General features: G+C 37.5%; 1 pseudogene; it reads left to right on the forward strand.

Annotated features, from left to right (window-relative positions):
* The first annotated feature begins 2,547 nt into the window (after positions 1-2,547).
* LOC120226123 overlaps positions 2,548-14,058 on the forward strand; it is a 63,445-nt pseudogene continuing 51,934 nt past the window's right edge.

A 14,058-nucleotide genomic window follows, 5' to 3' on the forward strand; every position in this document is an offset into this window, starting at 1 on the left:
TAATTAATTTTCCCACCCACTCCCCTCTGGTAACCATCAGTTTGTTCTCTATAGTAAAGAATCTGTTTTTTGGTTTACCTCTCTCTTTATTTCCCTTTGTTCATTTGTTTTATTTATTAAACTCTACCTTTTTAAATAAAGTTTAGTTGACCTACAAAGTTGTATTAGTTCCAAGTGTGCAACATAGTGAATTGGTAATTCTATATATTACACAATGCACATCACCATAAGTGTAGTTAACATTTATAAACATACATCTGAGTTACAATATTATTGTCTATATTCCCTATGCTGTACTTTTCATACCCCTGACTTATATATTTTATGACTGTAAATTCGTACCTCTTAATACTCTTCATCTATTTTGCCCATCTAATCACTCTGGTCGCTTCTGGCAACCACCAGTTTGTTTTATGCATTTATAAATATGTTTTTGTGGTTTCTTAGTATCTTTTTTTATCCCTACTTCCCCATCACAGTGACTATCGCAATGCTCAATATATGACTAATTTATTCATTAATGATTTATTTAAAATAACCTCTTAAGAGCCTTCCTACAGCCATTGTGCCCCCACTTCATGGCCTGAGAGGGTCTGAGACAGGCAGTATATCCCCTACCCTCCAATTAATGAGCTGCTCAAGACTCCATTCTTGTTTTATCTGGTCCTCTGAGGTGAAAAATGGACACCTCCTGAGTTCCCCTACTTAAATATTTGCATGGCCTGGGCATAAGCAATCAAGCTCATTCCTACATAAATTTGCCTCCCTTTCTGCAAGAAAAATCAATGAAGTCTGATTTTAGAACAAGGTTTGTGCCTAGAGCATCTCTGAGGTACTTGGAGCCAGTTTGGGAGTTTCATTCTAGTTGGCTGAATTCTCTGTGACACTGGACTCTGCATTATGAGTAGAAGGGCTATCTATACAGTTTTTCTACAGCCAGTGTAGTACAAGTTGCAAAGTACTTGCAGTGCAGATGTCTATTAATTTAGTGGGAACATTACAGAGATGACATGAATAGAGATAACGTTGAGAAAGACTGACTCCCTACAAAATCAATGGAAAGGTGATGTCTGGGGGAAAAACACGCAAATCCTTGTTCTTCTACCTTCCAGCTGAACCCAAATATTTGATATATTTAGTCAGTTTCCCTTAAGGACTTACCCTGTAGCAGACAATTCATTGTAAACTTTAAAGAGGATAAAGCTGAAGAAGTCACAGCCCCAACCTTCATATTATCCACTAGAATCCTCTTTGTGTTTCTCTTCTCAGATGGTAGGGTTGAAATTGTCCATCCCCTCCAGTCATGCTATTTACCTACCAAGCAATGTAACAGATTGCAGCTTTCCAAAATAGCAAAGTTTAAAGTCAAACTTAATCTGAGGTCTGTGTCAGGCTTCTGAACCTCTCTTTTTTGTGTGTGGCTTTGGAATCTTATTTTTCCAAAGATTGAGTTTGGACTTCTGTGAGTAATCTAAATGTATATTCATTTTCTATGATTTCCTTTTTCAGTGCTTCATATAAGAACAATATGTTACATGGAATGAATGGGGCTCTAGAATCAAGGAGACAGAAGTTCTACCATGTTTCAACAATGTGACACTAAGCAGGCCACTTAACCACACTGAGTTTCAGTATCCTTCTCTATAAAACAATGGTACAGTGTCTATTTCACAAGGAAAATTCAAAGAGCTCATGCCTGTAAAGCACTAATTTAGATGCTATAACATTACAGAAGCATTAAAAATAATTCCCTAGCTCATACCCATATTCAATTTCCCTATCACATCTTGAGAAAAGGGGTAAGAAAAAGTTATCTGGATTTTTGAAGCTAAATTTGAGGTTCAAATGGAAAGCACTTTATAAACTATAAGGTGCTAAGCACGAAAGATTAACTATGTGCCATGAGTCTCTAATACATTTTCATTTTTGCATTTTTGTTACCTCTTGGACCATTACTTTTCTAACTGTCACCTTTACTGGTTTTCATTTCCTCCTGCTAGGCCCCATGAGGGTGACTGTTTCTCAACTTTATACCTTGTTTCTTACTCAGGGAACTGAACTCAATTCAACTGTCACTTCAGCAGTTATAAATCAGGGCAGAGTCCTGTCTTGACAAGAGTGTTGTTGAAAAGAGAAAAAAAAACCCTTAATATCAAGTCCTCAGAAAACATGAAGTACTTTGAGTCTTAATTGTCAATATTACCACAAGTACAAATGGCAAAGCTAGATGTTGTTGTCAAAATAACATGACATAGAAAGAAGGGCCAGGACTTAGAGTCAGAAATCCTAAACTCAAGCCTCTCATTAGCTCTGATACAAAAGCTCAGATGTATATACTATATTACAGCGGAAAAATGCTTTCATACATGTTCTCTCACTGATTCTTTCAATTGGCTTCTCTGTTCCAAGCTCTCAGTGCTCAAATCCTGCTAGCCAGAGTAAAGTTTTTGAATCAAAGGCCCAATCAGGTCACATCCATATTCTAAATTCTTCAAGGGCACCCTACTACTGATTAAATATAATAAAGTATGGCTTGGCTGGTGCACCATGGTACTTGTGAGGCCAGCAACAGGGTGGCCACCAGTAAATTTGGTGATGCATGGCAAAGGAGTTTCTGTGGTCAAATTCAGGAATAAGAATATGAAGCAGAGGAGAGGGCAATCTAATCATCTGCTGGCCATCGTAGGAAGAGTTTGCAAGGGACAAGGCTTTGCATTCTGAAGAAAACTGAAGATTCAACAAATTTGCAAGAAATTGCTATGGAAAGAAAAGAAGGCTCAAACCTCACAGGAATCCCAATTCACAGATCGATATCCTGGTCATCTGAAAAATCTTTATGTAGCTGAAGAGGAAAGACTCAGGAAGCAACCTAGAAAAGTTCAACAGCCTTTGTCAAAAGAACGAACTGATCAACCTTTGCCAAAACAGCAACAACAACAACAACAACAATGTGGCCTTGACCAAGTTTTGTATGAAGAACATTGTAGGGGTGCCTGGGTGGCCCAGTCAGTCAAGTGCCGACTTCGGTTCAGGTCATGAGCTTACAGTTCGTGGTTTCGAGCCCCACATTGAGCTCTGTGCTGACAGCCAGCAATGAGCCTGGAGCCTGTTTCTGATTCTGTGTCTCCTTCTCTCTCTGACCCTCCTCCGCACACACTGTCTCTCTCTCTCTCTTTCGGAAATAAATAAAACATTAATAAAGAAACATTGTAATGTTAGGCAGCAAAGCAAGGTAGCATAAGAATAAACTCCATTAGGGAGGGGGCAAGATGGCGGAGAAATAGGGAGCCCTGTACATTGCACTTGCCCCCGTATCTCGCACAGAAAAGATCTGAAGCCATAGGAAACCTTACAGAACCTAAGAGATTGGGAGAAAAAAGACGCAGAATCCACTGAGAAAGCCTTCTAATGGCTAACTCAAGAAACAAGCCAAAGTACACATGATGGAGAGTCCCAAATATCACTACGAGTAGGAAAATAAAATAACCAAGGTCTCAACAAGAAAGACCAAGAGACACCATTCAAAAACAAAACAAAACAAAAAAACAAAAAACAAAAAACAAAAACCAAAAACACTCAAACACTCTCAGAAAGGATAGGCCCTGGAGAGTCAAAGAGCCTTCTTAGATACAGCAGCGCTCACAAGTGCAGAGAGAATAACGAGTCTTTAAAACTAACAAAAGCCAGAAAGCTAATTAAAATGATGAAACGAAAGAGCTCTCCTCCAAAGAAATTCCAAGAAGAACTGACAGCTAGTGAACTGCTCAAAACAGATATAACCAGCATAACTGAACAAGATTTTGGAATAATAATGGTAAAATTAATAGCTGGGCTTGAAAAAACCATAGGGGACATCAAAGAAACTATGGCTACAGACAACATAGAGAATAAAAATAAGCATGATGAATTAAAAAATGCGACAAATGGAATACATAATAACCTGAAGTTGTCCAATGCACGGATTGAAGAGGCAGAAAAGAGAATAAGTGATTTAGAAGACACCATTATAGAAAAACAAGAAGTTGACAAAAAAAGAGACAAACTGATCCAGGAACATGAAAGAAGAGTTGGAGAGCTCAGTGATACAGTGAAATGCAACAATATCCATATCATAGGAATGCCAGAAGAGGAAGAGAGAGGGAAAGGTGCTGAAGGAGTCCTGGAACAAATTATAGCAGAGAACTTCCCCAACCTGGGGAAGGAAGGAAACATTGAAATACAAGAGGCACAGAGAAATCCCCTCAGACGTAATTTGAATCAATCTTCTGAACGACATATCATAATGAAAATGGCAAAATATAAAGACAAAGAGAGATTTTTCAAAGCAGCTAGGGAGAAAAGGTCCCTAACATACAAAGGGAAACCTATGAGAGTAGTGACAGACCTATCCATTGAAACTTGACAGGCCAGAATGGAATGGCAGGAGATCTTCAATGTGATGAACAGAAAAAATTGGCAGCCAAGAATCCTCTATCCAGCAAGCCTGTCATTCAAAATAGAAGGAGAGATAAAAGTCTTTCCAAATAAACAAAACCCTGAAAGAATTTGTCACCACTAAGCCAGCCCTACAAAAAATCCTGAAGGAGAATCTCTGAGGGAAGTATTGCAAGGAACAAAGACACCACAGACACAACCACAAGCATGAACCCCACAAAGGACACAATAACTCTAAACCCACATATTGCAATAATAAAACTGAATGTAAATGGGCTGAATGCTCCAATCAAAAGACATAGGGTAGCAGAATGGATTTAAAAAAAATCCATCTATTTGCTGTCTACAAGAAACACATTTTAGACTGGAAGATACCTTCAGATTAAAAGTAAGGGGATGGAGAAATATCTATCATGCTACGGGAAGTCAAAATAAAGCTGGAGTAGCTATACTTATATTGGACAACCTGAACTTTAAATTTAAAAAAATAACAAGGGATGATGAAGGGCATTATAAAATAATTACAGGGTCTATCCATCAGGAAGGACTAACAATTTTAAATGTCTATGCACCGAATATGGGAGCACTTAAATATTTAAAACAATTAATCACAAACAGAAACAAACTTATAGATAAGAATGTACTAATAGCAAGGGACTTTAATACTCCGCTTACAGCAATGGATAGATCAACCAGACAGAAAATCAATAAAGAAACAATAAACTTGAAGGACACAATGGACCAGATGGATCTGACGGATATATTTAGAACTTTACATCCTAAGGCCAGGGAATTCACTTTTTTCTCAAGTGCACATGGCACATTCTCCAACATAGATCACATACTGGGACATAAAGCAGCCCTCAATAAATGTAAAAGAATTGAGATCATACCATGCACACTTTCAGATCATAATGCTTTGAAACTTGAAATCAATCACAGGAAGAAGTCTGGAAAACCTCCAAAAACATGGAGGTTAAAAATATATGGAAGCAAGTGAAAATGAAACACAACAATCCAAAATCTATGGGATGCAGGAAACGCAGTCCTAAGAGGAAAGTACATTGCACTCCAGGCCTATTTCAAGAAATTAAACAAAGCGCAAGTGCAAAATCTAGCAACTTACCTAAAGGACCTAGAGGCAGAGCAACAAGAACGCCCCAAACCCATTACAAGAAGAGAAATAGTAAAAATCAGAGCAGAAATAAACAACATAAAGACCAGAGAAACAATTGAACAGATCAATGACATCAAGAGTCGGTTCTTTGAAAAAATAAACAAAGTTGGCAAACCTCTAGCCAGTCTTCTCAAAAAGAAAAGAGAGAGCACCCAAATAGACAAAATCAGGAATGAAAATGTACTGATTACAACCAACCCCTCAGAAATACAAGCAATTATCAGGGAATACTATGAAAAATTATATGGCAACAAATTGGACAACTTAGAAGAAATGGACAAATTCCTAAACACGCACTCACTACCAAAATTCACACAGGAAGACACAAAAAATCTGAACATACCTATAATCAGTGAAGAAATCGAATCAGTGATCAAAAATCTCCCTAAAAATAAAAGCCCTGGACCTGATGGCTTCCCAGGGGAGTTCTACCAGACTTTTAAAAAGGAATTAATACTAATTCTTCTCAAGCTATTCCAAAAAATAGAAATTGAAGGAAAACTTCCAGAGTCATTTTATGAAGCCGGCATCACTCTGATTCCCAAGCCAGAGACCCAGACAAAAAGGAGAACTACAGGCCAATATGCTTGATGAATACAGATGCAAAAATCCTCAACAAGATACTTGCAAATCAAATCCAACAGCACATAAAAAAAAATTATCCACCAAGATCAAGTGGGATTCATTCCTGGGTTACAGAGCTGGTTCAACATTCGCAAATCAATCAACGTGATACATCACATCAACAAAAGAAAAGATAAAAACCATATGATCTGGTCAGTAGATGCAGAAAAAGCATTTGACAAAATACAGCATCCCTTCTTAATAAAGACCCTCGAGAAATTCAGGATAGAAGGAACTTACTTGAATATCATAAAAGCCATCTATGAGAAGCCCTCAGCTTACATCATCATCAACGGGGAAAACCTGAGAGCTTTCCCCCTGAGATCAGGAACACGACAGGGATGTCCACTCTCACCACTGTTGTTTCACATAGTGCTGGAAGTCCTAGCATCAGCCATCAGACACCAAAAGGAAATCAAAGGCATCAAAATCGATAAGAAGAAGTTAAATTTTCACTTTTCGCAGATGACATGATACTCTAAATAGAAAACCCGACAGACTCCACCAGAAGCCTACTACAACTTATTCAAGAATACAGCAAAGTTGCAGGGTACAAAATCAACGTACAGAAACCGTTTGCATTCTTATACACCACCAATGAAGCAACAGAAAGAGATATCAAGAAACTGATCCCATTCACAATTGCACAAAAAAACATAAAGTACCTAGGAATAAACCGAACCAAGGATACAAGAGATTTGTATGATGAAAACTATAGAAAACTTATGAAGGAAATTGAAGAAGACACAAAGAAATGGAAAAACATTCCATGCTCATGGATAGGAAGAATAAATATAGTTAAAATATCATTACTACCCAAAGCAATCTACACGTTCAATGCAATCATAATCAAAATTGCAGCAGCATTCTTCTCAAAGCTAGAACAAACTACCCTAAAATTTGTATGGAACCACAAAAGACCCCGAATAGCCAAAGTAATATTGAAGAAGAAAACCAAAACGGGAGGCATCACTATCCCAGACTTTAGCTTCTACTACAAAGCCGTAATCACCCAGACAGTATGGTATTGGCACAAAAACAGACACATAGACTAATAGAATAGAATTGAGAACTCAGAATTGGACCCAAAAATATATAGCCAACTAATCTTTGACAAAGCAGGAAAGAGTATCCAATGGAAAAAAGACACCCTCTTTAACAGATGGTGCTGGGAGAACTAGACAGCAACATTCAGAAGAATGAACTAGATCATTTTCTCACACCATACACAAAAATTAACTCAAAATGGATAAAGGACCTGAACGTGAGACAGGAAACCATCAAAACCCAAGAGGAGAAAGCAGGAAACAACCTTCTTGACCTCAACCCCAACAATTTCTTACTTGACACATCCCCAAAAGGAAGGGAATCAAGAGCAAAAATAAACTTTTGGGACCTCATCAAGATTAAAAGCTTCTACACTGCAAAGGAAACAATCCATAAAACTAATAGGCAACGGACAGAATGAGTAAAGATAGTTGCAAATGACAAATCAGATAAAGATTTAGTATCCAAAATATAAGGAACTCACCAAACTCCACACCCAGAAAACAAACAATCCAATGAATAAATGGGCAGAAGATATGAACAGACACTTCTCCAAAGAGGACATCCAGATGGCCAACAGACACATGAAAAGATGCTCAGCATCCCTCGTCATCAGGGAAATATAAATCAAAACCACACTGAGGTACCACCTCACGCCAGTCAGAGTGGCTAAAATGAGCAAATCAGAGAACCCCAGATGCTGGCGAGGATGTGGAGAAACGGGTACCCTCCTACACTGTTGGTGGGAATGCAAACTAGTGTAGCCCCTCTGGCAAACAGTGTGGATGTTCCTCAAAAAATTAACACTAGAACTCCCCTATGACCCAGCAATAGCACTGTTAGGAATTTACCCAAGGGATACAAGTGTGCTGATGCAGAGGGGCATATGTACCCCAATGTTCACAGTAGCACTCTCAACAATAGCGAAACATGGAATGAGCTTAAGTGTCCATCAAAGGATGAATGGATCAAGAAGATGTGGTTTATCTAGATGATGGAATACTACATGGCAATCATAAAGAATGAAATCTGGCCATGTGTAGCAACATGGATGGACCTGGAGGGTGTTATGCTGAGCGAAATAAATCAGGCAGAGAAGCACAAATATCATATGTTTGCACGCATAGGAGGATTAGGAGGAACTTAACGGAGTACGGTGGGGAGAAGAAGAGGGGAAATGAGGCGGGAATGGGAGGGAGGCAAACCATGAGAGACTCTTGAATGTTGAGAACAAACTGAGGACTGATGGGTATGGGGGAGAGGGGAAGGGGGATGATGGGCATGGAGGAGGGCACTTGTGGGCATGAGCACTGGGTGTGAAATGGAAACCAACTTGACAATAAACTATTTTAAAAATAAATTAATAAAAATTTTAAAAAAAAGAATAAACTCCATTACTATCCCAAAGGAAATAAAAAGATAATATCAAATCAAAACGGGCAGGAAGAATATGAAAAAGTACAAGTGGATTGTGCTGTTAAGAAACAGGAATTTGAGGAAACAAGAAAGAAGAAGCTCAAAGGCTGTTTAAAAAGAAGAAAATGGAAGTATTCAAAACATGTAGCAAAAAGACTAAAAAGACCAACCAAACCTGAATTCACAAATGGAGTATCTTCTTAAGAAATACAAGAAAATATGGGTCGCCTGGGTGGCTCAGTCGGTTGAGCGTCTGACATTGGCTCAGGTCATGGTCTCACGGTTCGTGGGTTCGTGCCCCGCATCGGGCTCCGTGCTGACAGCTCAGAGCCTGGAGCCTGTTTCAGATTCTGTGCCTTCCTCTCTCTCTGATCCTCCCCTGCTCATGCTGTCTCTATCTCTCTCTCAAAAATAAATAAAAAAAAATTTAAAAAAAGGAATAGAAGAAAATAATTAAATACACATGTTCTTAATTAAGAGTTAAAGTATCTGTCCTCTATTGAATTATTTTGTATATATACTGAACTTCTAACAGTTATCTAAATCTGTTAACATAAAATGGATTGCTGAACTACACTAAATACAATATGTCTACATATTTTTATTCTTGTGAAACAAAATTTTCTATGTATGCTCTACATAACATATTATTTATTTATTTGCCATTGAAAGAAGGTGGCCCAAAGAACTGAAAAAACTTTCTATCTGAATAACATGTTTTACCATGTAATATATTTTTACCATATGAAATTCAGATACAATTAAATGTTTTGAAAATAAAAGATAAATTAATAATGAAAGAATGGTATATCTATAACAATAAAATATCATAGAGTCATGAAAATTAAAGAAGTGATTTTATATGTAATGATAAGGAATAATTTTCGAGACATGGTAAGTAAAATAATAACAATGAGTACATAAGAGAGTATAGAGTATGCAACCATTTATATTTTAAAAAGGTGGTGTTATTAAATATATTATTGTATATGTATGGAAGGAAACTGGGTATCAAATATTTGTCATAAATTTTCTTTCCACTTTTATATTTACTGCCATATGCATGTTATTTTTCAAAAGCTTTAAAAATTCACAATGTAAAAAAATTCTCACCATCTTTAAGATTAAAGTTCAAACTCTTTGGTCTTTTAGAGACTCAAAAATCTGACACTAAAAGATCTTTTGTAGCTGGTATCCAACTCGTCCCAAGTATACCCTATATTTTGAGCAAGTTAGACTGGAAAGCAACACACAAAAGAATGAAACTCGACCACTTTCTTACAGCATACACAAAAATAAACTTCAATTGGATTTAAAACATAAATTGAGACTTGAAGGCATAAAAATCCTAGAAGAGAGCACAAGCAGTAACTTCTTTGACATCAACCATAGCAACTTCTGTCTAAATACGTCTCTGAGATTTTCTTCAGACATATCAAGGGGGAAAAAAAGCAAACAATAACTATTGGAACTACATTAAAATGAAAACTTATGCACAATAAAGGAAACAATCAACAAAACTAAAAACCACCTACTGAATGGGAGAAGATATTTGGAAATGATACATGTATGCAAAATATATAAAGAACTTATAAAATTCAACACCCAAAAAACAAACGGTCCAGTTAAAAATGGGCAGTAGACATGAATAGACATTTCTCCAAAGAAGACATACAAAAGGCCAATAGACATATGAAAGGATGCTCAACATCACTCTTCATCAGGAAAATGCAAATCAAAACTAAAATGAGATATCACTTCACACCTATTAGAATGGCTATAATAATAAAAAAAAAAACACAAGAAACCACAACTCGTTCTTTATCTCTCTTAAAATGTAGATGAACAAATATTTGTCCCCTCCAAATCTGCCTCCCTTCAGTTTCACATATGCTGCTTTTAATTAACATCTCTAATTTTTTGAAAGATTTTTGGGCCCATGTAAGATATCTTATGCAGGCCTTGAATAAATTTCATTTTGTTAGAATTAGCTATTGCTTCAAACTGCTGAGATTTTGTGGTGCATCTTGGTTTTGTTAATTCATATGCCCGTTGGGTCCACTTCTGAGTTCTCAATTCTGTTCCAGTGGTCTATGTGTCTGTTTTTGTGTCAATAGTATACTGTCATGATGATGACAGCTTTGTAGTAGAAGCTAAAGTCTGGGATGGTGATACCTCCCGTTTTGGTTTTATTTTTCAGAATTACTTTGGCTATTCGGGGTCTTTTGTGGTTCCAAACAAATTTTTGCATAGTTTGTTCTATGTTCTCATAGTTTGAGAAGTATCCTGGTGCAATTTTGACTGGAATTGCATTGAATGTGTAGATAGCTTTAGGTAGTAATGACATCTTAACTATATTTTTTCTTCCTATCCATGAGCATGGAATGTTTTTCCATTTCTTTGTGTCTTCTTCAATTTCCTTCATAAGTTTTCTATAGTTTTCATCATACAGATCTCTTGTATCCTTGGTTAGGTTTATTCCGAGGTATTTTATGTTTTTTTGTGCAATTGTGAATGGGATCAGTTTCTTGATTTCTCTTTCTGTTGCTTCATTGTTGGTGTATAAAAATGTAACCGATTTCTGTACGTTGATTTTGTACCCTGCAACTTGGCTGAATTCTTGGATCAGTTCTAGTAGGCTTCTGGTGGAGTCTGTCGGGTTTTCGATGTAGAGTATCATGTCATCTGCGAAGAGGGAAAGTTTGACTTCCTCTTTGCCGATTCTGATGCCTTTGATTTCCGTTGATTGTCTGATGGCTGATGCTAGGACTTCCAGCACTATGTGAAACAACAGTGGTGAGAGTGGACATCCCTGTCGTGTTCCTGATCTCAGGGGAAAGCACTCAGGTTTTCCCCGTTGAGGATGCTGTTAGCTGAAGGCTTCTCATAGATGGCTTTGATGATGTTTCAGTAGGTTCCTTCTATCCTGAATTTCTCGAGGGTCTTTATTAAGAAGGGATGCTGTATTTTGTCAAATGCTTTTTCTGCATCTACTGACCGGATCATATGGTTTTTCTCTTTTCTTTTGTTGATGTGATGTATCACGTTGATTGATTTGCGAATGTTGAACCAGCCCTGTAACCCAGGAATGAATCCCACTTGATCTTGGTGGATGATTCTCTTTATGTGCTGCTGGATTCGATCTGCAAGGAACTTGTTGAGGATTTTTGCATCCGTATTCATCAAGGATACTGGCCTGTAGTTTTATTTTTTTGCTGGATCTCTGTCTGGCTTGGGAATCAGAGTGAAGCTGGCTTCATCAAATGAGTCTGGGAGTTTTCCTTCGATTTCTATTTTTTCGAATAGCTTGAGAAGAATGGGTATTAATTCTGTTTTAAATGTCTGGTAGAATTCCCCAGGGAAGCCATCAGGTCCAGGGCTCTTATTTGTTGGTAGATTTTTGATAACTGATTCGATTTCTTTACTCGATATGGGTCTGTTCAGATTTTCTATTTCTTCCCGTTTGAATTTTGGTAGTGAGTGTGTGTTTAGGAATTTGTCCATTTCTTCCAAGTTGTCCAATTTGTCGGCATATAATTTTTCATAGTATTCCCTGATAATTGCTTGTATTACTGACAGGTTGGTTGTAATAAGTCTATTTTCATTCATAATTTTGTCTATTTGGGTGCTCTCTCTTTTCTTTTTGATAAGTCTGGCTAGAGGCTTGTCAATTTTGTTTATTTTTTTCAAAAAACCAAGTCTTGGATTCATTCATCTGTTCAATTGTTTCTTTGGTCTCTATGTAGTTTATTTCTGCTCTAATATTTACTATTTCTCTTCTTATACTGGGTTTAGGGCATCCTTGTTGCTCGGCCTCTTGTTCCTTTAGGTGAGCTGTTAGATTTTGGACTTGTGCTTTTTCTAATCTCTTGAAATAGGCCTGGAGAGCAATGTACTTTCCTCTTAGGACTGCCTTTCCCACATCCCATAGATTTTGTATTGTTGTGTTTTCATTTTCATTTGTTTCCATATATTTTTAAATTTCATCTCTAATTGCCTGATTGGCCCATTCATTCTTTAGTAGGGTGTTCTTTAACCTCCATGTTTTTTGAGGTTTTCCAGACTTCTTCCTGTAATTGATTTCAAGTTTCAAAGCATTATGATCTGACAGTGTGCATGGTATGATCTCAATTCTTTTATATTTATTGAGGGCTGCTTTATGTCCCAGTATGTGATCTATCTTGGAGAATGTGCCATGCGCACTTGAGAAGAAAGTATACTCTTTGGCCTTAGGATGTAAAGTTCTAAATATATCCGTCAGGTCCATCTGGTCAAATGTGTCTTTCAAGTCCATTATTTCTTTAGTGATTTTCTGTCCGGTTGACCTATCCATTGCTGTAAGCGGAGAATTAACGTCCATCTGCTATTAGCACATTCTTATCTATAAGCTTGTTTCTGTTTGTGATGAATTGTTTTAGATATTTAGGTGCTTCCATAGTCGGTGCATAGACATTTATGATTGTTAGTTCTTCCTGATGGATGGACCCTGTAATTATTATGTAGTGATCTTCTTCATCTCTTGTTATTGTCTTTAATTCAAACTCCAGTTTGTTTGATATAAGGATAGCTACTCGGGCTTTCTTTTGATTTCCTGTAGCATGATAGGTATTTCTCCATCCCCTTACTTTTAATCTGAAGGTATCTTCCAGTCTAAAATGAGTTACTTGTAGATATCCAGAATCTGTAAGGAACTCACCAAACTCCACACCCAAAAACCAGCAACCCAGTAAATAAATGGGCAGAAGATATGAACAGACACTTCTCCAAAGAGGACATCCAGATGGCCAACAAACATATGAAACGATGCTCAGCATCCCTACTCATCAGGGAAAAAGAAATCAAAACAACACTGAGATACCACCTCACACCAGTCAGAGTGGCTAAAATGAGCAGATCAGAGAACACGAGATGCTGGCGAGGATGTGGAGAAACGGGCACCCTCTTACACTGTTGGTGGGAATGTAAACTGGTACAGCTCCTCTGGAAAACAGTGTGGAGGTTCCTCAAAAAATTAACACTAGAACTCCCCTATGACCCAGCAATAGCACTGCTAGCAATTTACCCAAGGGATATAGAAATGCTGAGGCATAGGAGCACATGTACCCCAATGTCCATAGCAGCATTCTCAACAATAGCCAAAACATGGAAAGTGCCTAAGTGTCCATCAACGGATGAATGGATCAAAAAGATGTTGTTTACCTATACCATGGAATACTACATGACAATGAGAAAAAATGAAATCTGGCCATGTGTAGCAACATGGATGGACCTTGAGGGTGTTATGCTGAGTGAAATAAGTCAGGCAGAGAAGGACAAATATCATATGTTTGCACGTATAGGAGGATTAGGAGGAACTTAAT

Source organism: Hyaena hyaena, unplaced genomic scaffold (genome assembly GCF_003009895.1).
Source record: "Hyaena hyaena isolate Hyena2069 unplaced genomic scaffold, ASM300989v1 scaffold_1615, whole genome shotgun sequence".
Taxonomy (NCBI): domain Eukaryota; kingdom Metazoa; phylum Chordata; class Mammalia; order Carnivora; family Hyaenidae; genus Hyaena; species Hyaena hyaena.